Consider the following 27,661-nt stretch of genomic DNA (forward strand, 5'->3'; position numbering starts at 1 on the left):
CACAGCCTGTGGTTTTATGCTGGCACAGCTATAGATCATATCACACTGACGACTGGGTCTACTGCCAGTGCTGAAATTCTCTGCTTACAGGTGGTGGGTAGGCTCACAGGGAATGCAACATGCAGCTGTAAGGGGCACCCAGTTAGTGAGCATTACGTACCCCGTGCAGCAGATGGATGCTCCAGGGTGCAGAGATGAACTCAGAAGCAGAGAGGAAAGCACGTCTAGTGGTTACAGCAAGCATTTCTAGAGGTGTCAACTTGGGTTTCATTCCCTATTTTGTTATAGACACTTTGGGTAAATCACTTAGTTTTTCTGGGCCTGTCTATAAAATGGTGATATCAGTTCCTCTCTATCTCATGGAGAGGGAGAAGGTTATAGGATAAATACCTTAAAGCCTGTGAGGTACTCAGAAATATTACCGTGACAGGGGCTCTACAGATATCTCAGCCAGGCAGAATGGGGTTTCTCATTCTGAGCCACAAAGTTATGTTACCAGAAACCCAGCCAAGCCTCCCCCTCAGCAACTCAGACCAGCCGCTGACAAAGGTCAAGGTCAAGGTTACCTGTGTCCAAAGAGAACACTTGCGTTGGGATTCTCCTGTCAGCAGTCATCAGGGAGAGTCAGTCCAGCTTCCAACCCTTTGGAAACATGCATTCTGTGAGAGACACTGATGATCAGGGGCTTGACACAAGATGTTACCGCCCATTCCCCTTTCTCTTACTATCATTTTAAACATTACCAACACAGTAGTATCTCGTGGCCAGACTGGCCCGTTCAGTAGCTGGAATGGAGCTGTGAAGCAACCCAGCCAGAAATTCACCCTCTCAAGCCCCGCTTTGCAGCTGATGTCTACAGCCTCCCACCCACAGCAGCGAACACCAGGGCACGACAGAGGCAGTCATTTAGCCGCTGCACCGCTGTTGACCAGCATGGTGCTCATTCAGTTCTCCGGCAGCTGTCCTAGTTCAGCAGGCTGGCTGGCGAGCAAGGAGTCAGCTTGTGTTCTGTAGGCTCTCCTGCTAGACCAGGAAAACAAAAAAGCAGTCCAGGAGCACTTTAAAGACTAACAAAATAATTTATTAGGGGATGAGCTTTCGTGAAAGCTCATCCCCTAATACATTATTTTGTTAGTCTTTAGAGTGCTCCTGGACTGCTTTTTTGTTTTCCTAGTATATAGACTAGCACAGCTCTCTCTCTGTTACTGCTAGACTAGGTTCGTTTGGTGCCTGAATGATGGAGGCACAATGGCAAGGGGCCTCTGAGGCGAGCAGAGGGCTGCCTGAGCAGACAGGAATGAACTGAGAGGTGTGTGCAGTTGTACGAGTAGCCCAGAGTGATGACAAAACAATGTGAGAGCTGCTCCCTGGTGGGCCTCCGGGGAAGGGCTGTGACAGTGCTACTTCAGCAAAGACTTGGGTAACATTACAGAGTAACACCCAGCAGTGGGGGGAATACACAGAGAGGCCTTTCATTCTGAGCCAGGAGCAAGAGAAACATGACACAGGGCTCTGGAGCAGTTGCAGATTTTGCACTGAAAGAGCCTGCAGAAAAGCAGGCTGAGTTCTCCAGGTGGTGGAATCCAGAGGCCAGATTTTCACATGATTTTGGGCTCCTCACTCCCTTTAAAAGCCTGACCCCAAGTCCTCTGCCAGCTCAGCTAGCAGGCCTGCCTTCCCCTGTGTTGGGATGCATGCCTGTGCATTGTGCATGCACAAACCCATTCAAATAAGCAGGAGGAGTTTCGACTGTGTCAAAATTCAGCCCACTTGGAGTCATGATCTGATGTTTGCTCAGTCCCGGCAGCATTCCCTCCCTGCCAGCCAGATTGTTAAAAGGGCAGCTTCAAGGTTCCATGATGCAGAATAAGTCACTGATTTATAATAATAATTCATCCCTGGCATTACAGCCCAGATCCAGCCTCCCGGAGGGGTCAATGGGAGGCCCATGGTGATTTCAGGGAAAGCTGGATTGAACCATTATGCCAGCTGGTCCTGTCTGCAGACTTCAGGGAAGAGCTGGATGGAAGATGGCAGTTTTGTTTTACAGCCTCTTTCAAGGATTCTAAATTGGTTTCCATTCTCATTGGCCCAAACCCTCAAACCATTCATATGTTTTCTCAGATACAGAATTGTGTCAAAACTAGCCATTTTTGGCCCAAAGCCTGAGAAGTGGTCAACACAAGGAATTTACATAGTTTGGTATGAAACATCCATCTCACTAGGGTTGCCACTATCCATTTTTTTGCCGGAAAGTCCAGTTTTTGGCTTCTGTGCCTGGGCACCATCAGCCATTTAGGGTTGCCAGCTGCCATGTTTTTCTTTACCACAAAGTCTGGTTGAAAAGGGACACAGCAACCCTAAATGGGACCCAACACAAGAGCCTGGTTACTATGTCATGAAAGAGGAGGCACTGGCTTATTTACCAGTGCCAGCCTTGTTCAGCTGGAGCCATCTTTTACCCGCAGGTGGGCTCCTGGACACAAATGGGTGGGAAACGGAGGAGAGGAGCAAATGATGGGGGTGGGACCTTGGGAGGAAGATGTGGAGAAAAGGCAGAACCTGAAGAGAAGAGGCTGAGCAGAGTGGGTCCTCGAGGGAAGAGGGGGCAGGAGTGGTGCCCTACAGATCTAATTGGTAGCACTTAGAAAGGTGGCAACCATAGACCTAACCAGCCCTACCCACTGGTATAGACAGTGCAAAGTCAATGGATGAAGAATGCTTGCACAGATCTAGCTAGTGCCTCCTGGGGTCATGGATTAACTACACTAAGGGAAAAATCTCTTTCCTTGGTGTCATTAGTGTCTACACTGAAGTGCTACCATATTGCAACAGTGGTATTTTACCGTTTTCAGTGGAGAAACACCATGAACTTTTCACATCCAGAAGATGTGCAGCTGTGTTCAGGCTGGGGTATGCGAGAACCAGATTCCAGTTCTTGCTTTGCCTGATACAAAGACATTTTTCAACCCCATATTGCCCTGAACCCAGCGGAGCAAGGACTTAATTATGGCCTTCTGCATTCTGCTCCAGCACACTAACCCTAGGCTAAAAAGCATCTTGCTCATACTTTGACACACGCAAACCATCCTTGGGAAACATTTTGGCATGGTAGAAACAGCATGTTTTGGTGAAATTTAACTGAGTCAAGAAAGGAGCGGGGGCAGAGTTGACAAGGTCAATTCAGTCAGGGAGGATGTGGCCCATTATCAGCAGCTGATGTGGAGGTGTGAACATCAAGAGAGGAAAAACTGCTTTTGTGGTTGGCCAGCCACTCCTAGTCTCTGTTCAGTCCTTGACTGATGGTGTCAAATTGGAAACGAATTGCAGCTCTGCAGTTTCTCTTTGGAGAAGATAGATAGACACCTTTGTGGTTGCTGGTCACCCCACCCTTCCCCCGACCTGACTAGCTTTCCCATAGATGTTCTCCTCATTGCATGCACACACCACAAATGCCAGCAAAGCTACAATGCACAGCAGCAATAAGTATTAAAAGGGATGGAATGACTAATGTGTGTGGTTTGCTCTGATGAAATGGGACTCCTCTGTCTGTCTGCAGGACGGAACCAATGAGCTTGAAAATCCAGCCTTTCTTACAGAAATGCTCCTCAGAATTGATATTTCACTCAGAGAATTATCTCCCGGATGCTGCACAGTATGCATGACAATCACCTCCCCTCAGGCTCAGCCAGCGCACAGGACCCCTCGCTGGATCCCTCTCCTGAAAGGTAGTGGTCATTCTAGATGTGCAGTAGGCAAAATGGATGCTCAGGGTTTACCTCGTTCCATCTTGAAGCAATGAATGCCCCAGCAGCTCTGTCTTTGGATACTAAAGCACTTCAGTGCCAAGGCAAGGATGTTCAGGGATGTGGCCCTCTGAGGATGGAAAGATGCCACTTCAGAGGTGGTATTGAATCCCCTTTTCTTCAGGGTTTGTTTATAACTCTAAGAAACCAGCACACACTTTAGCGGGGCTCAGAGCTTTGCTCCTGAGAGCATCCAGGTGAGGCAAGGAATGAGGGGCATCAGTAGGACTATTTCCTTTAGAGTGGGGAGTCAGGGCAGGACTGGAACACCAGGGACTGCCCTGGGTTGGGACAGATATAACTTATTTGACTTAAACCCTTGTACTCTGGGTGGCACATAGGTCATCTACAAGTCCCCTTCCCTTCACTCTTGTCTCGGGACAAAACTTCTAGCTGATCCCAAGTCCTGCAGAACCTTGCTCTCCTCATGAGATATTGCACCAGTAGATGTAAGTTGAAGCTCTCACATGCCAGCTCTTCACTTCACCAGAGACAATGCCATGACATTTGGGGGACACTCCAGGCTTCTCGGGTTCTGTCTTCACCTGCTTTGTAACTTTGGGTGCCTCAGTGCCGGGGATGCTGACAGCAGCCACCTCACAAGCCTACATGTCTGTATCCTGGCTTTCACATCTCCCTAGTTACTCCTCGTAGAGTGACCCCATTAGTCCTTCTGGTATCAAGTCACCTCAAATCTATCTCCCCAGGTTTTTAACTATCAGACACTTGGAGTTTTCACCTCTGGCTCATCACCTCCAAAGAAGTGACACCTGTCCCCCACGGTCAGTTCATTTTGGCATATATGTTTCACCCCAGAGACCTCCTTCAGGGGTAGATTCTAGACAAACCCAAGGTTTAAAGGTGAATTAGCAAGGACAAGCAAACACAGAAGTGACACAGAAAATAAAGAAGCTCAGGCTGTCTACAGCTCTTTGAGCTACATTCCCTTCCCAGGACAAGTCCTGGTTTTCAAGATTTCTGTGTCATTCTATGTTGTCACTTTCTCCCAGAAGGGTTCAGCATTCAGCATGAGGGAAATGCTCTCCTTTATCTGTGTTCTAAGACAGGGTTGTTTTTTTTTTCTATTTCAAGGCTATTCTATTCAGTGGCTTACAATTGTCTCCCTGGCTAAATGGGTGCTTGACGTTGGTTTCATATAAATAGCTCCTGTTGTGTGAGGCAGAACTGGTTTACAGCACAGTTGCAGTTACAGTTACAATTCACACACAGCAATAACCTTCCAGAATATTGCTGAATGACTGTCAAGTTCAGAACAGTACAAACTGCCTGTAACAGGAAGGCCAACAGCCCCTGTTTGAATGGGGGAAAAGGGAGCTCAGTCCAGGAGCCTGAGCTCAGGAAACAGATAGTGCTGCAACGCAGGTGAGGGCAATCTGCAATCAACTAACAAGAGCCAGCTGGTCTAACTGCCACTGGCTTAAAAGCAGCCAAGGCAAGCTAGGAGAAGGGAAGTGTGAGAGAGGAGTTGGAGGAGTTTGAAGAACTAAGGATAAGAGAGTTGACTGAGTGGTCATAAGGGAGCTAGGGAAAGAAAAGTGCCTGGGCTGCCCTCCCTCAGCAAGGCTGCTAGCTATGGTTGTGACTAGGAGAGGGAAGGAGACTGGCTAACCAGCCAGAGCAGCAGAGGTAGCTGCAGCCCAAACACTACAGCAAGGGGTAGAGGTGGGGGATCTGAACCAGAGAAAGGGGCTGCCACAGTGTCAGATTCTTACTTAAAACCAATAACCATGTGTACAACTGGTTGATTCAATTGCTTATAGTTTGGGGTTCAGACCACCTGCTCTCCCCCAGACATGTCTTGACCCTGAGGCTGTGGCCACACTTTTGGCCAAAATTTCAAAATGGCTATGATAATGGCCAAATTGGAGGATACTAATGAGGTGCTGAAATGAACATTCAGTGCCTCATTAGCATGCTGCTGGCCGCAGCACTTCAAAGCCGTGTCTACTACGGCTGCGTCTACACGTGCACGCTACTTCGAAGTAGCGGCACTAACTTCGAAATAGCGCCCGTCACGGCTACATGAGGGGATAGGAATAGTGCCCTACTTCGACGTTCAACGTCGAAGTAGGGACCGTGTAGTCGTTGCGCGTCCCGCAACTTCGAAATAGCAGGGTCCGCCATGGCGACCATCAGCTGAGGGGTTGAGACATGCTCTCTCTTGAGCCCCTGCGGGGCTCTATGGTCACCGTGGGCAGCAGCCCTTAGCCCAGGGCTTCTGGCTGCTGCTGCGGCAGCTGGGGATCCATGCTGTAGGCACAGGGTCTGCAACCAGTTGTCAGCTCTGTGTATCTTGTGTCGTTTAGTGCAACTGTGTCTGGGAGGGGCCCTTTAAGGGAGCGGCTTGCTGTTGAGTCCGCCCTGTGACCCTGTCTGCAGCTGTGCCTGGCACCCTTATTTCGATGTGTGCTACTTTGGCACGTAGACGTTCCCTCGCTGCGCCTATTTCGATGTGGTGCCGCGCAACGTCAAAGTTGAACATCGACGTTGCCAGCCCTGGAGGACGTGTAGACGTTGCTACATCAAAATAAGCTATTTCGATGTAGGCTTCACGTGTAGACGTAGCCCAAAAGTGCCGCTTTTGATCACATGTGGCTCGGCCACATGAGTCCCTTTTTGAAGGAACCCCACAGACTTCGAAATCCCCTTTCTCCTATCAGCTGATAGGCACTTTTGAAGTGCTGTGGCTGGTAGCATGCTAATGAGCTTCTGAATATTCATTTCAGCACCTCATTAGTATCCTCCAATTTGGCCAATAGCATGGCCATTTTGAAATTTTGGCCAAGTGTGGCCACAGCCTGAGTATCACAAATGCTTCCTGTTATCTTTGTTCGGTTTCCTTGGCGTAAAGGAGAGTGGCTGAAGCAGTGATGTAGGTCAGTGAGGGGCTGCTGGCTTCCGTGGTCAAATGCTGTCTTAGCCAAGTACCCATGGGACCTGATGTTGCCATGGTGAAAATCTGGGTGTGAGTGATGGCTGTCAGGGAGCATTCACTTGTGAGACGAAGAAAGTTGCCAGCCCATCTGGAGGGGATGACATGTGGAAACATGGCATGAGTGAGGCAGTGGCACTTGCCTGAGTCTGCAGAGAGCCTGAGGCAGTTGTTTAAAAAAGTGAAACTTTTCCGTCTATCTTAGTGCTGTATTAACTCTGAGACCCCTGTTTGGGTGGCAGGGGCAGCTCATGGTCAGTCCATCCCTGAGGCAGGTCTGTGTGTGGCAGAAGTGCCCAAATCCCTTCCTGCTCACCTTAAAAAACTGGTTAGGTGTGTGTGCCATAGACCCTCTTGACTTCAAAGAGATTCCCTGTTGGCTCAAATGGGTGACCTGTGCTCTTGGAGTAGGAGGGTGTGAGTTTAGTTTTCACTACCACCTTTATAGCACTCTGTAGCTGCGTCTACACTAGCCAGCTATTTCAAAATAGCTGTGCCAACTTTGAAATAGCGCCCGCCACGTCTACACGTGCCAAGCGCTATTTTGAAGTTGAAATCAATGTAAGGTGGCAAGACGTCAAAGTCGCTGTCCTCATCAGGAGATGGGAATAGTGCCCTACTTCGACGTTGAACATCGAAGTAGGGCACGTGTAGACGATCCGCATCCCGCAACATCAAAATAGCGGGGTCCTCCATGGCGACCATCAGCTGAGGGGTTGAGAGATGCTCTCTCCAGCCCCTGAGCTCTATGGTCACCGCATGCAGCAGCCTCTTAAAGCTCCCCGCCCCCTGAGTTCCTGTGCAGGAAGCTGAGAGCGCGTGCAGGCAGCAGCACAGCCACATGCCCCGCCTGCACATCCTCACCAGCCCCAACCCTCCACCCTGCACCCATGGCATCCTGCCAGCCCCCCAAGCGCCCACAGGGCACCCCCCCCAAGGGGACCCAGGGCTCCCAGCCTGCCAACCAGGGGGGGAAGAGGCAGCGGGGCCCCCTCCTGGACGGAGGCCAAGATCCAGGACCTGCTGGGGCTCTGGGGTGAGGAGGAGGTGCTCCAGGTAATGGGGAGCAAGAGGTGGAACGTGGATGCATTCGCTCAGCTGGGCGAGGGCCTAGCTGCCCGGGGTCACCCTGCCCGCACTCCTGACCACGTCAGGAGTAAGGTCAAGGAGCTGCGGCAGGGTTACTCCCGGGCCTGGGACACGGCCGCCGATCTGGGGCCGCCCCCTCCGCTTGCCCCTTTTACATGGAGCTCAGGGCCATCCTGGGCCCCCGGTACACCTCCTCCCCTCTGGCCACTCTTGATACCTCGGGTGACGAGCCCCAGCAGGCCCTGGAGACAGAGTCCGCCCTGGAGGCCAGCCCTGCACCCCAGAGGCTCCCCCAGGAGCCCACCCCAGGACACCGGAGGAGGAGGAGGAGTACTCCAGCGACGGGGGGCTCCAAATCGCCCTCCCCTCCTGCAACTCCAGCAGGGCGTCTGCCCGACGGGTGTTCCCCGACCATGGGAGCGGACCGTCAGGTATGTACCCCCCTGGTGCACACCCCCGGGGTTATGGGGCAGGGAGAAGAGACATGACCAGGGCCCTCCACACACCCAGATGACCATGACCCCGAGGACAGCAGTGGCATTTTCCTCAGAAGAGTCCATCAGCCCCTGCCCCCCCAGCAGGACAGCGCCATGCCCCATCCCTGGGGATGGGGGGAGTGGAACCTAGGGTCCCCCGGGGGGGGTTGGACACCCATCATCATCAGCAGCATCTCCGAGGGACGGGGATGGGGAACCAGCAGCAGAGGGGTCGGGGGACAAGGGCCACGGGTCAGGGCCCAGACTAATGGCTGTCTCCACTTTTCTTCCCCCCTCTGTTCCGCAGCTGCACCATCGGAGGGCCCAGAGAGCACTGGCGCAACGTGAGTGGTCCCAGACAGCCCACGGGGGCCATCCCACCAGGCCAGCCCCTCGGCGGAGCACGGACCAGCCCCAGGACGAGCCCAACAGCGGTGGAGCCATCCGCGGGCGTCCACTGACCCCCAGCTGCTCGGCACCCTCTGGTGTCAGCTGGTGGTGTCCGAGCAGTGCCTGCAGGTGGAGGAGCGGCGGCTCGACCTCCAGGAGTGAGCACTGGCCTGGTGCCAGGAGGCTTTGGGGGCTTTCATGTGCACTTTCCAGGACATTGCGTGGCACTTGTCCCCCCCTGCTGCTCCACCCACCGCTCCACCTGCCGCTCCGCCTGCCATCCCTCCACCATCAGCCGTCCTGGGCCCTGCCACCGAGGGGGACCACGGGCCTCCGGACTCCGCCCGGCCCTATCTCCCGGTTCTCCTGAACCCCACCCAGCCTCGACAGGGCCTCCGGCCGAGACGTGGGTCGTGCCCCCCCACACCAGGCACAGGACAATAGGGGGTGCGTGGCCGAGGACATTGCCCCCCAAAGCCCCCTCCTCTTTGGACATATTCCCCCCATCCTTGTCGGGGCCTTCTTTCCCTCCACGCCCACCTCCGCCAGTGGGGGCAACAGGGCAGAGGCGGAGCTCTCCCCTCACTGGAGTGTGCATGCTTGTGCACACACTCTCAGGCACACACACATGCACATGCTATGGTTAACTCTTAGCTCCCCAGGCTGCCAGCTAAAGCAAAGCTCAGAGGAGCACAGAATCATAGGCCTGTCAGGGACCCTGAGAGGTCATCTGGCCCCATCCCTGCACTCGTGGAGAGGCTCGTGGGCCAGCAGTGCAAAGCATTAGCTAGCCCGTCCCTGACAGGTGTTTCTCTCACCTCTTGTTAACCCTCTCCAGAGATCGCACCTCTGTTTCCGCCGAATGGCTGAGGAGGTGGCCACTCACCAAGGTTTTCTTGCTGAGGAATGAAAGGCCATGGCAGCAGGAATGGCAAATGTCAGAGTCTCTCACAGCCTGGGGTCATGGGGGCAAGCTGACTCTGCGGGGAGATGAATGGTTAACCGAGGCAACACTTAGGCTGGAGAGTGCACAGGGCACACTTGGCAAAGGCACATGTTGCGAAACGGCATGGGACCCAGGGCCAGAGCCTTGGTGGCTCTGCTTGTCATCTCAGCCCCTGGGCTCCTTGCCTGCTCCGAGCAACATGACTGGACACCAGGGCAGGATGAGATCACAGGGTGCCACAGAAGGGAAGCAGTTTGGATTCTACAGCAGTGCTCTGCAACTGGTGTTCCATGGCACAGTGGTGTGCCGCGAAGTGTGCCTCAGTGCCATGTGCCAGGAGTTATGTCCTCTGCTCAATACACGCACCCCATTGCTTGGTGAGGGAAGCTTGTGGTGGCGGCAGCAGCTCTGGGGCAGCAGCAGCAGCTCTGGGGCAGTAGCTGCTCTGAGGATTCACTGGCATTGAGTTGGAGTGGGGATCTGGGGCTGCCTGGCTCTGGAGGAGGGGAAGGGGATTGGGTTAGAGTGGGAGTGATGCCTGGCTCTGGGGGGAGGGAGAGGAGATTGAGTTATATGTATAGATTGGATATGCCATAAAATTATGAGTGTGGAAATGTGCCACGAGGTGATAAACTTACTGAGCACTGCTCTAGAGGCGGGGAGGGACAAAGTTGTGGGTGAAATTTACCCACAGACATGATCCCTTCAACACACTCACTTGCGCACACACGCAGTGATCCCATGCACACACACAATGATGCAATGTACATACATGCACACATGCAGTCAGTGCTTCTGCACACATACCTATGTGTACAACGTGCACACAGTCACACTCCGTAAACATGCGCACCCACAAACAGTGATGCTGTATGCGTGCACAGAGTTACAGACACCAGGATCCCATGCATATGGACATGTACACATGTATGCTCATTATAATCCCATGCACATAGGGACATATAGGTCTGCACACAGACACTGTGAACCTTTGCTCATATTCTTGTGTACACTGATACACAAACATGTATACACCCAAACATGTACATTCACTCACACCTATAGAAAACCTCACTCTCACAGAGCGCTTGAGTGAAATGGTCTGAAGCAGGGATGCAGGTGGGGAGAAGAATTTGATAGCTCTGCAATCCCTATGCAGCTCCTGGACTGGCATGGGAGATGAGACCCCTGCATCCAGTACACTTGGGATCACTGGGAGTTACATGTTTAATCTACCTAGGCATTTAAAATCCCACTATGTGCCTATCTGCATGTCTACGTACATAAACCCCTCTGGAAATCTCTGTCTTCTCTACCCCAGTGTCAGTCTGGTGTGATGCCATGATTCTGCTGGAATCCAACCAGCATGCATGGGACCAGACTCAGGCCTGAGGGTCCATTCCCAAAAGGGCACAATTTGGTACCACAGTCTGTATTCTTGGCAACACAGAGCCCTGAGCCCTGAGGCACATCTGGATTCAGCATGTGTCATGTGACTGGATTTTTATATTGGGGCTAGAAGCCATTTTAATGCCCAGTGTGGCTATTGGCACCAAATATTGTGCTAGGGGGACCGTGTGAGGTGTCTAAGGAAAGTTGATGATGCCTTGAATCTATGGATGCTACTTATATGTCTGTATCATGTTAGTAGGTAAAGTTCTATATTTTAGCTGTGTAGTTGTATTAGCAATGCTTCACCATGGGAGGTGTGATTGCCACTCCAGCCAGGACAATGGCTCAGACATTGAATCCATATTTCAGACACTTGGATCTTGTCAACAGAATGCAGTCCACTGGTCAGGTGACCTGGACTGAGGCAAAGGAACAGGCCCATTGCAGAAATCTGAGATTGTCTTCTGGGATTCATCCAACAGCAGATTGCCACAACAGCCCTCCTGAGTCAGGTGGGGGCAGACCCTCAAGGGAGTATGGGAAGAAAGAAAGGGCTTTGATCCTGAACAAAAAGGCTGACGTGGACTTAGCAGTATCCATCTTGGATCCTGTCTTTTGGTACATGTGCCTGTTTTCAAGGGTCCATGTGGACCCCAGTGGGCCAGATCTACAATGCTCCAGTAACTGAAACTATGTGACCTGAGATGAACTTTCAGAGGCTTTCAGGAATCAGCAAATACCATCACTGCCCTGCATCCATAACTGAAATTGGTATATGTAAAGTATCATTTTGACAATTCTCTCTAATCCTGTTCTTTCTTTTTATTAATAAACCGTTAGATATTTAGATCTAAAGGACTGGTGAGCGTGTTGTTTTTGGGTAAGATTCAGGTATATCTTGACCAGTGTCTGGGGTTGGACCCTTTGGGGCCTGGAAGAATCTGTGTGGTGTTGGGTGAAATAGGCTTAAAAGCCTCTCACCTGAATTTGGGGGTTGCTGGTCTGGGCTGGGATAGCGGCTGGGGAGTCTGGGTTTGCTTGTGTGGCTTCTGACTGGCCAAAGGGTGGCAGAAGTGCTGTTGTGGCTGGTTGGATTTGCCTCAGTGAGAAGGAAATCCCAGCCTTGGGCTTTAAGTGGCCTGGATTTTAAGCAAAGATACCATGGATTGATTTCTCTAGCTGTGCCCAGAAACCCCATCCTATTACAGCATCGTGTGGCTTTCCTTTCCCCACTTTCAACTACTTTCCATGTGAGCTGCTCTGGCACAGACCCATGACATCTCAGCCAGGCTGATCCTTCACATCAAGAGGGGCCCTCCCTCCTGGTTAGCCCTTCAGCAGCAGATCGTAACCTGCTTTGTCAGCTTGCTAAGGTATCAGGAGCCTGCATTGGAATTGCTTCCCTGATGGATTGATCCTGCTGTCTGTTACACCAGCATCAGTTCTGAGTGGCTCTATAAAACTCTATGGCTGTGTCTATACTTGCATTCCTCTTTCAAAAGGGGCATGAAAATGAGGGAAATAAAAATGTAAATAAGATACAGAATTGCATATCTGACACCTCATTTGCATATTCTTATTTCAAAAGCACTTCTTTTGAAAGCAGAAAACTAGTGTAGACACTGCTCTTTCAAAAGTAAACCTCATCTTCAAAAGAATCCCTCTTCCCATAAAAAAGGGAAGAAGAATTCTTTCACAGATGGGGTTTACTTTCGAAAGAGCAGTGTCTACACTGGTTTTCTTCTTTGAAATAATATGCAAATGAGGTGCAAAATATGTAAATCTGCTCCTCATTTGCATTTTCAATTTCCCTCATTTTCATGCCCCTTTTGAAAGAGGAATGCAAGTGTAGAGACAGGCTATGTGGTTACACTGGGGAAACAAGGAGCAGGTCTGCCTCATAACACCTCATAGAGGTGGATCATTAAAGCACCTGCCGTGTAACACAAAGTGGCTGGGGTCCATGGAAACCATTTGAGTTTCCTACTTTGTGGTACCAGATTGGGGTACAAAAAATCATTTCTATGCCCTGCTATAGTAAGAGATGAGTCTAGATTAACTCTCTTCTTGGAAAATAAGACAGCAGTCAGATCACATGACTACCTCTTTGTTACTGTTCCCTTCTTGGAGCTTGGGTAACAAACAAGAGGAATGAAGTTACTCTTTCATGAGCATAAATTCATTTGAGCTAGTCTTGCTCAAACCTGCTGGGATAACTCCCATGACTGGAATGTTAAAATCAACGGTTATAACCAATTTAGGAATGATCAGGTGGGCAAAAGGAAGGAGAGGCACTTTATGTCAAAAAAGGCATCACCTTCTTTCTAAGTCACTGATAATTGAGCTTTAAGTTATCTTGAATTTCAAGAGATCAATGTTGTAGCAGATAATACGCACGATGAGGTATTAGTTGGTATCTGCTGCAGACCATCAAATCACGTGAAGGAAAAATATAATTCCTTACACACATATCTGTAACATGTGGGGAAAAAAATCTGTGATCCTGGGGGACTTCAATGTAAGTGATACATGATGAAGGGTTCATGCTGTCAGTGCTAAAGCATCCTTGGAATTTCTAAATATTACACATGACAACTTGCCAAGTCAAAAAATGTCATATCCAAAATGGAGAAATTATTAGATCTTGACAGATAAGAACAACTTCATCACAAAACCTAAAAAATAACAATAAAAAAATTGCGACTTATATACAAGTAACCACCTTTATAATGTGCAAAAGAGAATAAAGACCAGACCAGTATCTTATACACTTAGGCCGTGTCTACACTAGCCAAAAACTTTGAAATGGCCATGCAAATGGCCATTTCGAAGTTTACTAATGAAGCTCTGAAATACATATTCAGTGCTTCATTGGCATGTGGGCGGCCGCGGCACTTCGAAATTGACGCGGCTCGTCCAGATGGGGCTGCTTTTCGAAAGGACCCTGGCTACTCTGAAGTCCCCCTATTCCCATGGATTCCTATGGATTCCTTTTCAAAAAGGAGCCCCGTCTGGATGAGCCGCACAGTGGCGAGCCGCTTCAATTTCAAAGTGCCGCAGCCGCCTGCATGCTAATGAAGTGCTGAATATGTATTTCAGCGCTTCATTAGTAAACTTCGAAATGGCCATTTGCATGGCCATTTTGAAGTTTTTGGCTAGTGTAGACATGGCCTTAGGCTGTGGCTACAGTTGGCCAAAACTTCGAAATGGCCATGCTAATGGCCAAATCAAAGAATACTAATGAGGCACTGAACTGAATATTCCGCGCCTTATTAGCATTAGCATGATGCCGGCCATGGCCCTTTCAATGTGCCACTTTCGAACGTGCATGGCTCAGCGCAGCTACATAGGGGGTCCTTTTTGAAAAGGAGGCCCTCTGTAGCTGCGCCGAACCACGCACATTTGAAAGTGGCTCTTTCAAAGCACCGCGACAGGTATCATGCTAATGCTAATGAGGTGATGAATATTCAATTAACTGCCTCATTAGTATTCTTTGATTTGGCCATTAGCATGGCCATTTCAAAATTTTGGCCAAGTGTAGCCACAGCCCCAGTGAATTAAAAGGGCTAATTTCACAAAGCTAATAACAATGAAGCTCCAAATGAGCTGAAAGGAAGAAAATCTGATTAGAAAAATGTGGATGATAATTTGGAATTGTTTGAGAACATTTTAGTAGATGGCCCAAAAGCCACAATTGAGGAGGAAGATGTTATTGATTAAAATAGTAACGTGGTTTGGAGGGGAAGTGAAATCAGGGAAACCAATAGCAAAAAATATAAATTGGAACCTAAGAAATGTAGAAAATAGATAAGGGATGAAAAGGGGTACAAGGAGAAATCTAGAGCCAGCAGAGTTATGCCCGATAACAAGGGTTTTTAAAAGTATATTAGGAACAAGAAGGATCCTGACTGTAGTATTGTTCTGCTATTAGATGAAAATTGTAGAATTATCAATAATTACACAGAAAAAACAGAAGTTTTCAATACATATTTCTGTTCCATATTTAGTGGAAAAACAGTTGATGTCATCACATCGTATGAAAATGCCCTTTCCATCCCATTATTGTCTCAGGAAGATGTTAAAGAGCAGTGACCTAAGTTAGACGTAACTTAAATCGGCTGGTCAAGATAACTTGCATCCAAGAGTTTTTTTAAAAATGCAGACAGTGGAGCTTGCTGGAATGTTAATACCAATTTTCACTATGTTTTGGAATGCCAGGGAAGGTACAAAAGACTGAAAAAAAGCTCAGGTTGAACCAATATTTTTAAAGGATAAACAGATGGCCAGGGTAATTATAGGCTTGTCAGTATGATATTGATCCTGGGCAAGATAATGTAGTGGCTGAATCAGAACTCTATTAATAAAGAATTAATGGAGAGTAATGTAATTACAGACATTCAATAAGGGCTTATGAAAAATAGATCCAGTCAAACTGACTCAATATCTTTTTTGATGAGATTAAAAGTTTGATTAGCAAAAGTAATAGTGTTGTTGTAATATACTTAGATCTCTGTAGGGCATTTGACTTGGTACTGATTGATATGTTGGTTAAAAAACTGGAAGGACATAAAATTAACATGGCACACATTAAACTGATGAAAAGCTGCCTAATTGGTAGGGATCAAGAAGAGTGAATGATCCAATGGAGGTGTCCCAGTGGAGTTATGCATGGATCTGTTCTTGTCCTTATGCTATTTAATATTTTTTTATAAATTATGTGGAAAAAATATAACATCACCACTAATGAAGTGTGACTATGACACAAAAACCGGGGGCCTGGTAGGCAAGGAAGAGCACAGGACTAACACAGTATGAGCTGGCACAAGAAAACAACTTGCATTTTAATACGGCCCAGCATAAATGCATACATCTGGGAATAAAACACGAGGGACTCTTTTCTGGTAAATAGTGACTGAAAAAGATTTGTGGGTCACCGTGGATAATCAGTTGCACCTGAGGTCCCAGTCCTATGGCTGAAAAGACTAATTCTAGCATTGGCTTCATAAATTGGGGAATCTCACGTAGGAGGAGAGAGGTCATTTTACCTCTGTAGGTAGCACTGCTGAATTCCTCTGCCCAGATCTGCTCTGCACAACTCAAGGAAGATGTTGATAAATGGAAGAGGGTTCAGAGAGGGGCCAAGAGACCGATGAAAGGATTAGAAAAAAAAAAGCCCTTCTAGTAGTAATTGCCCCCAGACAGACTTGAACTTGGGCCCTTAGTGCAGGAGCCTCTCCAGTGTGAATGAAAAGCCAGCTGCTGCTTAGCTAAGGCTGTAGAGGGGATTTGTTCTTTTACTGTGTAAATGTGTCACTATATAGGATAGTGAGCCACACTCAGGTGTGTGGGTTACATAGGGATGAATTCAAGGACCCCAGTCTATTTAGATTACCAAAGAGAAGGTTAAGAATTATCTTGATCCTAGATGAACAAATACTTAACTATTGGCTCTTCAGACCACCAGAGAGAGAACACCAGCCAGAGGCTGCAAGCTTAATTCAGGCTGGAAATAAATTGCAATTTGTATCTGTGAGGGTAATTAGCCATGGGACCAGCTTACCCTGGTCCACAAGGGAGTCTCCCTCACTGCCCATTTTAAAACCACCACAGACTGTTTTTTCTAAAAGACCTGGTCCAGGAATGTTTGGGGACCAGTAGTGTACAGAAGGTAAGACTGGATGGTCACAATGCTCCCTTCCTGCCTGGGAATCTATGATCTGGGGAGACCCTAAACCTGGCCTGGTGGTGAGGAGAGGGCAAATAGGATAGTTCCCCTAGGGTCTGGCATTTCAAAGGGGCCTGGATCACAGGCTGCTACTGCTGGAGCTTCAGGCAGCTTTGAAAGGCTGTGGCAGCACTGTGTTGTGTTGTTGCTCCATGTGTGGTTCTGAGGTAGCATGGGGGGGCTGACTGTCCTAAGCTCCACCCTTTCCGTCCTTAGCCCCAGCGGGAGGGCGGCAGGAAGCCAGGTCCTCCTCCCACCTGGCCACAGGCCCATGGTTGCTGTTGAACCAGCCTTTGTGCCCTTCCTATCCCCACTTCAATGGCAGGTTGGGAATATTAGCTTCCAGGCTCTTAGGCTTCCCCATGCTGCCAAATCAGCCTCCTACATCTACTGGGAACATCTTACGCTGCTCTGCCCAGATGTAAACGACAACCTTGGACGCACAGCTGGGAAAGGGTCAGCTCCTACCTACACCTATGTGCTGCCATCTAGCTAGCGATTGCATTTCTAACATGCTGGTCACCTTAGTGTTGAACTGCTGGATTGATACTGTGTGGACTGGCCCTTTCACCATCATCTCTATGATTCTCTCCGCATTTCCCAGCTAGGATGCAGAGGGTGATAAGCTCTGAGCAGCCTGGACCAACAGCAACTGGGAAGTTGTGCCAGATCCCAGTTCCTAGAACTATTACACTGCACCCACACTCCTTGGGGAGAGGATGAAGGCGCGAGTGAGCTGAATGTGACAGGTGTCATTGAAGGCACGACTGGCAGCTGAGGAGGATGGGACAGGAACTGGCACAGGATCGAAGTGGAACCCTGGGTCCAAACACCCCCAAATCTAGATCTGATGTGCCCTGCTTGAGAACCCTTTGTCATCAGAGATGCAGCTGTGCTCATGCCATATACATGAGCTGGCTGGCAGATGCACTAAGGAATAAATAACTCCCCACTGCCCAGCCCCCACTGAGAGCATGTCTTCTGATCTAGGAACCTGGCTGACAACAGTCAGCAACATTTGCATGAAGAGGGCAGGTACATCCATTTCCTTCAGCAATTGTTTCCTTTACCTTAAAGTGACCATGGCAGATGCAGTTCCTGCTGTTTTAGGAGCTACTTAGGAGGCCTCTGTCTTCTGCCGTCTCTCTGCATCCTGCCATCCTCCTCCTGGTGCTGTCTGTGGGCTCTCTTTCATGTTACAGGCATCCCATGGCCTGGCTCGTCCTCCTCTGTAACTCTGCACACTGCAGAGCACAGCAGATGAGGCTGGAACTTTGCTCAGATTTTTACTCGTCAAAACCCTGCAAACCAAACCTTCTGCTGGGCAATGCAGAGGCCACTCAGCCAGAGTTGCAGGGGTCGGCCCTGCAGCAGAGTCCCTGCAGAGGAGCTTCACGTTAGTATAACTCTGGGGGCAGAGGAGATGGGATTTGGATAGGCAAAGTCCTCCAGGAAACCACACAGCTCTAAGCAGGGAGCCCATGTGCTCCCTCCATGCTGGTTCCACTCCACTGATCAGCAAGGAGAAGGTGCAGGACTGTTGGTTACATGCTCACCCCACCCATCCCATCCACTGGGGAAGTCCTGCCCCAGCAGAGGAGCTCACATCTCTGCCATCTTGCATGGCTGCGGTGTGAAAAATGGTGCAGGGGGTGTTGTGCGTGAAGGGGTGCAGGTAAGAAAGGTGACAGCTCTGGAGACCATAATGGGGTATGTTATTTTCAGGGATGTTATAACTAATTTAGGCAGGATGCCCTTGGTGGTGTTAATCACTGGTGTTCTACTGGTGTCAGCAAAGCTTTGATGTGCTACCCCAGACAGGGCTGCTAGCGGGGGGGAGGCGGTTGGGAAGGGGGCAGTTGCCCCAGGACCTGGCATTTCACCGGTGCCTGGAGCTCCAGCTACTGCCACACCACTGCTACTTCAGCAGTGGTGGTGGCTGGAACTCTGGACTCCTTTGAAGTGTCATGGCAGCACTGCTCTGCCACTCCACACAGCTCTGAGGCAGATATGGGGGAGTAGCAGGGGCCAGGCAGCACTAAAAGCTGCCTTTGGCCCCGCCCCTTCTGCTCTTGGGCCGCCCCTTCCTGGGGCACAGAGCCGAGCCCCTTCCCACTTGCTCCTGGGTCCATAGTGGCTGTTGGCGGTGCTGACCCCAGCTGAGGGTCTGCCCCACAGAGCTGACATTTACACAGATGCTGTCTGCTCTCAGCATCTGGAAACTTTTCACAGATTGAAACCAGACACAGAGGTCACTTCCCCAGCCACTGAAATACGAGATGATAATACCTGGCTCTTAGCTAGCACATTTCATCAGCAGATCTCAACTCACTTTACAGAGGTCAATATCATCACTCTCCCTTTCTACAGACGGGGAAACCAAAGCACAGAGCAGTGAAGTGACTTCTGCAAGGTCAGCTGGACAGCCAGAGGCAGAGCCAAATGTATAATCCAGTCCAGTACAATAGGTAATATTGCCTGTCTGCAGCCATGGCTGGGCTGGAACATACTGGCTGTTGAACAGGCCGTAGCAACCCTGTTTGCAGTGTTGTTATAGCAGTGTACAAGCTATCAGTGAGACAAGGAAGGTGACTGAATAGCTTTACAAGCTTCTGAGCTTACACAGAGCTGAACAGGAGCTCTGTGCCACTAGGAAGCTGGTCTGTTTCACCCACAGAAGCTGAGCCAATAAAAGATATTCCCTCACCACCTTGTTGTCTCCCTAGCAACTGTAAACATTTCAGGGTGAGAAGCACCAGATTCTGACCTCATTCACACCAGTGTGTAATTAAATTAGTTCCAGCGACACTAATGGAGTTACCAATGGATAACGCAATCTGACTCTAACTCTGCAGATGGCATCAGTGCATTTATTTTGGCTCTGCTTGTAAGTCCAGTGACCAGAATCTGGGCTGCAGAGAGAACCAGTTTGTCAGTTGAGAACCACAGGAGCAATTAGGGAAGTAAAAAGGAATTGTCTGAGCTGGAACCTGGCTGAACAGCAGATTGAACATTGCTGCTCCTCTGCTTCCAGCATCCTGCATCCCTGTGGCTGTCACAAGCTGCCAGGGTCAGCTGGCTTTCCGTCTCACCTAAAAGAGGGCACCCAGGCAGGGAAACACGTGGGGTGGAGAAGCACGATGACACTTGGACAGGATTGTCTTTAGGGAGAACAAGATGATGCATGGCACTCTGGGGATGCAAAGCAGCTGTTGGATGCCAGGGGGGTTAGGGAAAGGCAGGCCGAACGTAATGGGAATCCAGGCCCAGTGGCTTTTTCCAGTGCTGCCCCAGGAGACAGCACGGCCACTATATAGAGAACTCTTTCCATAGTCTACAGCAGGGCTGGAAGCAGCAGTTGTCAGTTTCCACTAGTGGAGGTGGGTGGCTGAAGTTGGTGCAGATCTGTGTCCAACACCCACTTCTACCGCTGACCCCCTAGGTGATCTGGGCCACGTCACTTAGGGCCAGTGTTCCCTCTAAGACGAGTGCTTGCATTGACCATGCAGGAGAGATTCAAATGCTGCCCAGCTGATTAGGAGAGCATCCACTGCCAGGCTGTCCCTTTCTGTTGGTGGTGCACATTTGCACATGCCTTGGTACACAGAAAAATTTATTCTACACATGCATAGAAAAAATCTGCACACGGGTAGAAGAGATTAGCGAAAACATTGCTTAGGGCACATCTACACTGCACTGGGGGGCCAGGCTGCCACGCCATCTCCACAGCCTTACTGATGTGCCAAACGAAGCAGTGGAGATGGTGCTTTAATGTTGTGCCTGGGGGGTCTAAAACCCACTTTAACCGTTCTTAGTCACAATTCTCCACAGCAATTCTTAGAGCCCTACACATGCCTGTGGACCCAGGCTTGCCCTTAGCTTTTCTGTGGCTCAATTCCCTATCTGTGAAATTAGGGTACTAGCACTTCTGTACTTTATGGGGTCACAGTGTAGATAATGCAGTAAAGGGCAAGGTGGACATAGACTGTGAAGTGCTCCGATAACATGACAATGGGGCCATATAAACACCTCAGCTTGATAGGCTGCTTCTGAACCTGATGTTGAACTATAATGCACTGATGGATTTATACTTCTGGAGCTTTTAGACCTGTAATTTGTTTTTCATAAGTCTGTCTCTGGAATTGCTTATAGGATATTGACAGCAACAGTTTTTCTGTCATGAAAAGATTTGGGAGGTAAAACTTAATCTCCCAGACAATGCAGGGGCTTGGCATCATAGCTATTTATCTCCCAGTTCAAACTGCCTGTCCCAGCACTGGTCCTCCAGCTATAAAGCAGTAAGGGATGACAGCTTTGAATAAACTCGCTTGAAAAATCCCCTGAACTGTACCTCCTCTCCCTTACTCCTGTGTGACTCTGCAGTCAGCTGTGTTACACCCCTGAAAGGCCAGAATGAGTCAGGAGAGAATCAGGCTTCTGAAGTCTCTAAAGCTTCATGTTTGGGCCCCAGGGACTCAGATTTCAGCTGGCTCTGCACAGCGATGCCCATGTGATTCAGGTCACCGCCAGGTGGAAAGAACAATGAGAGAAAGTATCCTTTGAAATCTGTAACAAAGAAAACATTCCCCTTGGCTGCGTTTTGAGGAAGCAGGGAAGCAAGCTGATTTCCTGCTCAGATTCACTGGAGTAATTTACCCCTCTGCACTACTGGTCTGGCCCCCTCTCAGATCAGACATTGCTGGTATTCCCATGTGAAAGGCAGATACACAGAGATGGCCCATGGACTGCAGACTCCGAGCCCAGCTTTGCAGACTGGCGCTTACATTCATGCTCTAGAAAGAGCCATGCAGCCCATGCTTTGAACTTGATTCTTGGGCTCCAAACTTGAGCAAAGTGATTTAGCCAAAGCCAGTGGCACCAGGTCCTAGGCTAGTTTCCTATCCACTCGCCCATCCTTTGTCTTTGTAACCCAGGAGCAACTCCATGGGAGCTGAGAGGGAGGCACTGAGATAAAACATATGGAGGAAAGCTGAGAACCTGCCCCTCAAATTAGTTCCTTAAATGCACCAAAGGTAATTCACTAATGCTGATGAAGGAGGACTGGAGGCCTTGTTCTCACCCACTGTTGCCTTGTAGCTGTGGCCTGTCTTCAGCGATCATCCCCAGTTCCCTCCCTGCACCAACCTGACAGCATTAGCTTCTGTGGTTCTCATTCTGCACTCTCATCCCTGGCAAGGAGTGACTGGGTACCACTCCGGCACAGAGACACCAGCCCCGTCGTGGCAGCTTTAGCTCTGAGCAGCTCCCCCAAAGATGGGTTGATCTAACCATTGATTTCTACTGTGTTCATCATTTGGGCATCTCCCCTCTGCCGCACCTGGAGCTGAAACGTTCTCACAGTGCAATGTACGAGGGACCCTCTGAGGGCAAATCCTAGTTCAGGGATTTGATTTACTAATGTGGCAATCAACACTGCATCCGGCTTCCAAGTGTTTCATTGATGTTTGCCAGTTAGTTCCTTTCTCTTCACTCTCTGATTGCAGATGGCTGCTGTACCAGCTTGGAGTTAGACATGATAAAGTAAAGGGTACCTTACTGGTGGTACTGCTAGCTGGACTGGATGAAAAAGCAAACGGTTTCCAAGCAGCACTGTGAGAAATGGAGCCAATGCCAGGGACAATCACCTGCTGCATAAAGTGGATTGCCAATAAATGACTGCAGACCATGCCTTGTGAAGGTAGATTTGCTTTTGTCGTATATCTTGAGCTGGTTCATGTGGGTCCCTAAGAGGCAGAGACTGAATTTTCCAGCAAACCCTAATATGGAGGGGCTGGGAGATGCCTCAGCAAGCACATAAGGCATGATTCCAAGCCTCATGAGCTAGAACATGGATAAGCACAGGTCAGTAACAAGTCTGAGGCATCTGCAGCATCTGTCCCTTGGGAAAGTCCTTGCTGGTTGTGATCATCTTCATCGTCATCAACAACAACCATGGACTCAGTGCCCATTACTGTCTGATGCCTCTCTTTATTTCCTTCCCTCTTTCCCTCTACAGTGCAGAGTGGTTTAGTCTCTATAGACTAGCTCTGCGCCAATCTACTATATCATCTGTCTCTGTGGGGTCTGCCTCTTCTATTCGAACAGTCCATTATGCCAAATACCAGGGTTTTGATTTTTTTGTTTGTCATTCATTCTGCAGATATGCCTGAATAGATGTAACTTGTGTTGTATAACCTTCTGCAGTAGGTTGTCTTATGGTTGTATCTTCCTATAAAAGTCCTTGTTCGTGACCTTCTGCATCCATCCTATTCTCAAGATCTTTCTATAACAGTTCCTCTCAAATGCTAATATTCTTCTTTTCAAATCTTTCGTTATCATCCACGTCTCACATCCATACAACATGCTGCTGAATGCATGTTTTCAAGATGCTCAGCTTTGTTCCTAAGCTAATTGTTTTGCTATTCCAGACATTATCCATCGCCTTCAAACTCGCTCTTGCTTTTGCTATTCTAGTTGCTATTTTCCTTCTTACAGGCTAGATCATATATTGTTGCACCCCAGATATGTGAACTTCTCTGCATTCTCTAGTTCAATCTCTTCTACACTGATCTTCCTTCCTTATCCTCAAGGACCATTGTTTTTGTTTTATCGATGTTCATAATCAGTCTGTACCATTTATATTTCTCACTTAGCACTGGCACTGTTTTTGCTAGCTTTTCCTCATTTATTACTATGATGCTGTAAATGCAGTCACTGTGAACTCCCCTAGGAACATCCACCAGTCTGAGCGCTCCTTGTCAGGGGCTTATCGTCAGACCCTAACGTGGCTCTTGCCCTCCACCACCCCGCTTCTCCCACCCAAACCAAAGCAGTGTCTCTGCTAGTGAGAGCCAGAGCGCTACTTATCCAACCATGTGGAATTTATTCCCAGCTCTGCTGTATGACCCCCAGCAAATCTCTTAGGGCAAGGCTGTCAGGAGCCTGCATAGTCCACCCTGTGGCTCTAAAATTTGAACCTTGCTACTAACTTTGCTGGGCACTGACCAGCCTGGTTTGTGCTTTTGCTTCTATGACATGCCTTGACTTATCCCCTGTTGCCCAGTAAGTAAGCATTGATGACCCTACCATGTGGGTATATTATATACGGAGATACACATTTCATAGAGCTGGAAGGGACCTCAGGAGGTCATCAAGTCCAGTCCCTTGCCCCTTTTGGCAGGACCAAGCCTTATCCCAGGCAGGGTTGCCCCCCCCATTTGTTTTGCCCAGACTTCATGGCCACCTCAAGGATTGAGCTCACAACCCTGGGTTTAGTAGGCCAATGCTCAGCCAACAAGCTACCCATTCCCCTGGTTACAAGCTGGTGAGCTAGCTGGATGAGCTTCCCCTGCTGCTTGCAGATCTGTTCCAGTGAGGCAGGACTGCCTGGTGGTTAGAATGCTAGTGTGGGACTTTGGAGACCTGCCTTCAGATGCATGGGTGAGTGTGTGGCAGTGGGCAAATCGTTTAGGTCCAGATTCTTGGCAGTTTTCTGGCACCTCACTCCCATCAGGTTGTTTGAACCATCGCCTACACTACAAACTTCTGTCAGTGTCACCGCATTACTTGCAGTGTGAAAAATCCACTCCCCTAAACAACAGAGTTACACTGACCCAACCCCTGGTATAGGCACAGCTTTACTTCAGGCAGCATCTGCATCAGTGGTTCCCAACCTTTTCAGTAACGTGACGCACTTCAATGAGACACACAAGTCCATGGCACGCCCACTTTTTTCACCTGAATTGATTGCTCGTAAGCATGACTTTTATTCATATGTACTGTGGTTACAGTCTTACTAGAGAGGATTACAACATAGTTGTGTGTACAATAAGCTAAACAAGGATCAAATCCTTCAATGTTTCAAATCTACCACAGAATAGACTGCCTTCGACAGGCTGAAAAGAGGCAACTGAATTCACGCCATGCAAGGGGTATGGATTAACCAAATAACAGCTGAAAATTTCCATCCTATTCTCAGGATCTTTCTATAATAACTCCTCTTGAACGCCAATATTCTTCTCTTTGAAACTTTCATTATCACCCACGTCTCACATCCGTACAACATACTGCTGAATACACAAGTTTTCACTCGATTACTTGTGGGGGGTAGGAAGAGGACACCCCAGAGAGTTGGCACCCTTCACTGACAGCCCATTGGAGCTGGGACGTGGCATGTAAACTGTGTTCCAGCTCCAACAGGCTTCCTCCCTCACTCCCTCCCTCCCTCCTTGCCACAGTGTGGAGGTAGGTGGGCTCCTCACCAACTCAGTTGAGCCGGGAAGTAGCATTTCAGCTGCCTCCCAGTGCAAACAGGCTCCTGCAGGTTCAGCATTTCCCCTGCAAAGAGCCACCATGAGGGGAAATTTACCAACCCTGCATCAGCTGGGACTCAGGCAGCCTTTCTGCTTGAGCCTCAGCTGACACAGGGGCCATCAAATTCCTCCTCCTGCCACCACCTCTCTGGTGGCTCTTCAAACCTCTACTATGAGGGGAAATTGACAGAATTTCGTGGCACATTTAGACAGTTTTCATGGCACACAAATGTGTCTCGGTGCATTGTGAAAACCACTGGTCTATATTCGGATTTACAGCTGCACTAGTGCAGCACTGCAGGGGGAGATGACCCTTTGATCCGTTCCCTAGAGCAGATCCTGGCCTTCAGGGTGAACACACTAAAGATCTGGTGCTAACTGAGGGCCACCTCTGGAGCTGAGATGCACAGCTATGCTTGTGACGTCGTCTCAGGTCCTGGAGCCTGGCCAGTGCCTGGGAAGTGTCATCTGCAGGGTCCAGCATAGTAGGAAAGCTTTCAGATGAAGACACTATTGAGGTGATAAGTGCACAGGCAGGGCCTGGAAGGCTCCTGACTTTCACAGGCTGTTTGCTCATGGATTCCTGCGTTCGCATTGCCTGCCGGGGTTTTCATGAAGAAGGGAGTGCTGTGCTACAGAGAGATCCATGCAGCACAGGACACAAACATGCAGCACAAACATCCTGCTTGGGTATATCTCTTCCTCCCCCTCCATCTTGAGGTTTAAAGGACATAACAAACCCTCGCATCAAAGGGCCTGATTCACCCTCCTTCCCCGCACCTTGTGTTGTTCTTTATGTCCAGGGCTGTAGGGGGCGGAATGCCACCACTCAGGTTTGGCAGCACTTCACACCCCAATCCTGGCAAACTCTTGGGTTTGGGATTGTGGCCGTTCAATAGGTCATAGAAGCATACAGTGGGATTGGAGCACAAGACCACCCTCTCAGGCTTGGTCACTGCACAGCCTTCCAAGGCCCTTCTGTTTGGCACCAGTTAGGCAGGCAGCCCTTGCCACCCCACACTGTCCAAGCAGCAGGCATGATTCATGCAGGATTGAATTGCAGCCCCTCCCTGCCCCAGAATCTCCAGCTCCAGGTCTGTCTTCGGGAAGCAGCTACTGCCTTTATAGTGCTGAGCACCATCTGTTGGTTCCTCTGCATTTCCTTAACTCCCAGCTGGCACACCCTTCCCATGCCACTCTGAGCCCTGCCTCGGAATTAACTCCTAAAGTTACCAGTGCAACTGGGCCTCCTGCTATGGGCATAGCTGTGTGGAGTGCAGCTGGGATGCAGGAACCCTTCCTGAGGCTGCCAAGAGCAGGTTAATAGAGACGCATCCCCAGTGTCGGAATGAAATGTGCCTTGGACATCATTCTTTCTACTGAGTCTGATAACCGAGCTCCACCAGCATATGCTGGGCTTCAACTTGATCTGAGAGCCAGAGGGTAGGGTTTGCTGGGAAACCACATTAGAGTGAAGGCTGCGGTGCAAGGCAAAGACAAAAGAAGAAGAAGAAGAAGAAGAAGGAGAAGCTGGACATGAGTCAACAGTGTACCATTATAGCCAAGAAAGCTAATGGCATATTAGGTTGCATCAAGAGAAGCGCTGCCAGTAAATCCAGAGAAGTGATTATTCCTCCTTATTCGGCTTTGGTGAGGCCACATCTGGAGTACTGTGTCCAGTTCTGGGCTCCCAATTATAGGAAGGATGTGGATACACTGGAGAGGGTCCGGCAGAGGGCGACCAAAATAATTAGGGGGCTGGAGCATATGACTTATGAAGAAAGGTTGAGGGAATTGGGACTGTTTAGTCTGCAGAAGAGAAGACTGAGGGGGGACTTGATAACAGCCTTCAACTTACTGAAGGGAGGCTGCAAAGAGGCTGGAGAGAGGCTCTTCACAGTGATCACGGATGGCAGAACACAGAACAATGGTCTCAAGTTGTGGTTGGAAAGGTCCAGGTTGAGCATTAGGAAAAACTTTTTCACTAGGAGGGTGGTGAAGCATTGGAATGATCTACCCAGGGAAGTAGTGGTGTCTCCATCCCTGGAGGTGTTTAAGTCTCACCTCAACAAAGCCCTGGTGGGACTGATCTGATTGGTTTGGTCCTGCTTAGACCATGGGGCTGGACTGGATGGCTTTTTTTAGGTCTCTTCCAGCTCTATTGTTCTATGATTCTATGAAGAGGGATCCCAGATGGTCTTTAGCCAGGAATTCCTGCTTCTGCTGTGTAACTTCCAGCTGAGCTAGAGCGTGTCTTTTAAAAAGACCTCTCCAGTCCTGATGACCACCAACTCATGGTGCACAGATGCTGTCAAAAAGCCCATTGGATACTAATGGCTTCTGATCTTAATCAGCTGGTTTGAAGTCTGGGAGCCTAGCAGGGAAGGACTCACCAGGTCAGATTCTGAGCCAGGACCTCGACAGTGTAGGTGTGTGGCTGTGCCCTTGGTGTGGTGGGAATTCCTGACCTGAGTTCACGTGTCTCCATATGAGGACGGAGGTGATGCTGCACAACATTCAGTGAACATTTTTTTCAAAAAGGAGAAAGTTAAAATACAAACTCCTTAAAGAT

The 27,661-nt window shown here is 49.3% G+C and overlaps 1 protein-coding gene across 1 annotated transcript in view; it reads left to right on the plus strand.

The window, feature by feature from the left end:
• The window catches only part of ASIC2 (acid sensing ion channel subunit 2), a 1,334,934-nt gene that overhangs the window by 87,338 nt on the left and 1,219,935 nt on the right, over positions 1-27,661 (plus strand). The window lies entirely within an intron of this gene.

Source organism: Carettochelys insculpta, chromosome 28, assembly GCF_033958435.1.
Source record: "Carettochelys insculpta isolate YL-2023 chromosome 28, ASM3395843v1, whole genome shotgun sequence".
Taxonomy (NCBI): domain Eukaryota; kingdom Metazoa; phylum Chordata; order Testudines; family Carettochelyidae; genus Carettochelys; species Carettochelys insculpta.